This window comes from Chamaea fasciata, unplaced genomic scaffold (assembly GCF_029207755.1).
Source record: "Chamaea fasciata isolate MVZ Bird 193981 ecotype frontalis unplaced genomic scaffold, bChaFas1.0.hap1 SCAF_140, whole genome shotgun sequence".
Classification (NCBI taxonomy): domain Eukaryota; kingdom Metazoa; phylum Chordata; class Aves; order Passeriformes; family Sylviidae; genus Chamaea; species Chamaea fasciata.
In genome coordinates, this window is record NW_027094225.1 from 90,513 (window position 1) to 93,877 (window position 3,365).

At 45.9% G+C, this 3,365-nt stretch overlaps 1 long non-coding RNA gene across 1 annotated transcript; it reads right to left on the reverse strand.

The window, feature by feature from the left end:
• Positions 1 to 1,073: 1,073 nt before the first annotated feature.
• Positions 1,074 to 2,636, reverse strand: LOC136304653 (uncharacterized). The gene is made up of 3 exons (XR_010724720.1): positions 2,314 to 2,636; positions 1,479 to 1,701; positions 1,074 to 1,317 (listed from the first exon to the last, which is right to left on the reverse strand). It is a non-coding gene; the product is annotated as an uncharacterized lncRNA (long non-coding RNA).
• Positions 2,637 to 3,365: the final 729 nt, after the last annotated feature.

The window sequence follows — 3,365 nt, forward strand, 5'->3', positions numbered from 1 at the left end:
TAAAACAACACCGGTTTCCTATAGCAGCAGCTGCTTTTGGTGCACACTGAAGCTTCTCTAGGCTTGTTTCAACGCTCTGCAGCAGTTAAGAGAGTACCACCTATTTAGGGGATACTGTAAAAGCTTTAGCTTTTCTAGAGATTTTCTCACCCCTTAAGACTGTATTTTATATTTCTATTTTTGTTACTTATATTTTTCTATTTTTGTATTTATTTAATTTGTGTTGACTTGTTTATTTTTTAAACTATATGAATTCATTTACCTAACACATCAGAACCACAATGAATTAAAATTAAATTAGCCTCGTTTTCTAAGGGGTAAAGATTTAATTTTTATTTAATAATGTTGGTATGTTTTCTCTGTCATTGTTTTTTCTTGGGGGGCAGTGTTTGTAGGGGCTTTTGTTTTGGTTTTTGTTTTTCTGTTTGCTTTGTTTTGGAGTTCTTTGTTAATAAACAAAGAGGTTCAGAGAGGCACAAAATAAAATGTCAACTTTGTTTTATTGCTACCTCTGAAATACAACTCGACACCAAGTTATTGCTGGTAATACTGTGTATGGGTAGAATGAGACCTGTTAAGGGGTTGAAAGGAAAAAGTGGCAGCATGGTGCTGAATAGCTCCTGCTTTACCAACATGAATTTGGTAAATTTCCTTGGAAATGTGCCCTACAATGTACAAAAACTCCAATTAGGATGGAAAACTGGAAAAAAAAAATATATTCTCTTACTAGAATCAGAGAGAGAAAAAACATCAAATAAAAGGAAGAAATAACATCTAAATCCCAGCTTGCCTGGAAAACAAGCTTAGGCATTTCTAACACTGCAAACTTTTGGAACAGTCATCAAGTTGGTGGAAGTTCATGGAACAAATTTAAATCTGCTTCCTCTGCTCTAATTTTAAAGGGAAGTGGAAATTCAACAGGTCCAGCTACTCCTATCCAAGAATGATCTGTGTTTTGTGGGAGTAACAATGCAAAGAAACTCGAATCTTACTTGTATTTGACATCGGAAACTCTCAGCAGAGTTGGGAAGTTTCAGTGGAACAAAAGCACCACACTTCCTGCAATAACAAAATTGGACTCGGCAAGTCAGGAATTTTATTTACACATCCACGGACGAGGAGGGGGATGACACCAGGAATACACTCCAGCTGAAAGCAAGGATTTATTGGAAAAGGCAGGAAATCAAACTGACAGTCTCTGTCCAGTTATGGCCAGGCAATTATCCAGGAGTCAGAAAGAAAAGTGGGAACCTTGGACTGGGATAAGGCCTTCCAGTGGCTTCACTTCCTACTGGCTCTCTCCTTTTCGCCAACTACCTGCAAGAGGAAAAGCAACAGGAATAAAGTCTCAAACAGGATGGCCTTGGTCCAGGCAGACTGAAATGCAGCTCCCAGCGAGGGAGGCCAGGCTGTGCCTCGGGGAGCTCCGGGAATGTGGGATTGCCCGTGGGATTAAAGGGCTGGAAAAGCACACCCACCTGCCAGGTTCAGTGCTGGGACAGAGCAAGGCCGGGGCTCAGGGGCAGCAGTTAGAGCTGGGACTGCAGGAGAACACCCCAAACCCGGGTTAAACATCCGGCATGACACGCAGCACGCTCCGGGAGAAACTCGGGTGGGAGAAGCCCCGGGATGCTCCACGTTCCTTGCCCTTGGCAGCTGTGCCAGGGCCTCCCTCAGAATGCTGACCTCACCGTGCAGCTCCTACAAAATAGGAGAACTTATGGGAATCGCCCAGCAATCCATGGACTTCCAGTTATTAAGAACCACAGCTGCAGCGAAAGGTGTACAAACTCTACTGCAAACCAGTAGGTCTGAGGAGACACAGGACTTTATTCCAGAGGTGGCATGTTGGTGTTACTACTTTAAGCTCCTGCCGCTAGAACATATTTGTACAATAAAAACATTATTGAGGCAGCTAAATTAAAATTAGATTTTTTACAGTAAAGTCAGCCAAAAAAGAGAGTCTCAAAATTAAGATATAGGCCGCACAGTTATTTAAAAAAAAAGTTCTCATTCATGAGCATAACCTGCCAGCCTCTCATGTTTTCAGTCCTTACCATTTATTTTTACCAAGGTGATGATTAAAACCGTGTAAAAAGCTCAAAAAAAAAAAAATCCAGGACAAGGCAGGTGTTTTCCCAAGTACCCTCAGTGTGGAGCTGTGTCAACCACAAGTGTTTGCTCCCTCAGCCCAGCCCGGAGCAGGCTCCAGCTGCTGCCCAGGGGGGTTACCAAGGGACTCACTTGTTTCAAGCTGTAAATGCAGGTGGCCTGCACTGGAGTGCCAAAAAATGTGAAATATGTGACTCTCACCTTGAATAGCGATCGATCTTCTCAGGGGAGCCCCTCACCCAGGATGGGGGGCTCTGCCACGGATTTCATCCCTCTGCATCTGAAAGAAAGTTGGGACAAAAGTCAGAGTGCTGCAGGATACCTTGACAGCTCCACACATCTTGTGCCAATCTAGGAATACCCTCTATAGTCTAACTACACCCCACATCACAAATTTCAAGCCCCCGGCACTATTACCCTCGTACCCCTACACCCAGACTAAGCAGCAAGGCAGAGCAGCTCCCGGCCAAACACACACCAACACCCGTGACACAGCACAGGACAAACGAGGGGACACAACAGGGACAGAAAACTCTGGCAAGAAGAATGACCCTGAGGGTCCAGAGAACTCAGAATGAGATGACCTAGGTAAGATGGAAGGTGAGCTGGCCAGGCTCAGAGAACCCTGCAGGAACAAGATGCCATCGGGATGACTTATCCCAAGAAATGCAGAGATGGATGCCCGAGAATCCTACGGTCAGAATCCTCTACCTGCCTTTGCATTCTCACAAGACCTAACCCGCCGGAATGGATCAGGGCGGTGCACGGCTGTCAATACAGCTCAGAACAAGACCTGAAAAGGCATCGGACTGGATGCTTGTGAAGAGAGATGGATTCTGATGAGTTTCCGAGCAGCTGAGACAAAGGCACCTGGCTGAGGAGCACAGAGATCAGAAATGCTAAGACTGATGCCAGGGGTTTTGATAGGCCCCTCAAAGGGCTAAGTGAAAAGACAGCACACACAAGACACCCAAAGGACAGAGAGCACAACAGACAAGTGACACAACACACACCAGGACTGCTCTGCCCTGCACACCTCGGCACTGTGATCCAGAATGAGACTTTCTGTAGCCTAAGCGGTCACTTCTTGGACATCCCTGTCACCAAAAATGACTCAAAAAATCCCTCCCGGTGGCCCCTGATCCCACACCCCGCTTTCAAGCCCTCCCTGGCTCCGAGCCCTCCACTTATCTCTCGGACGTCTAGGGAGGTGAATCCACGCTGGGTGCCAAAGAAGGCCGCCTCTCCCTCAG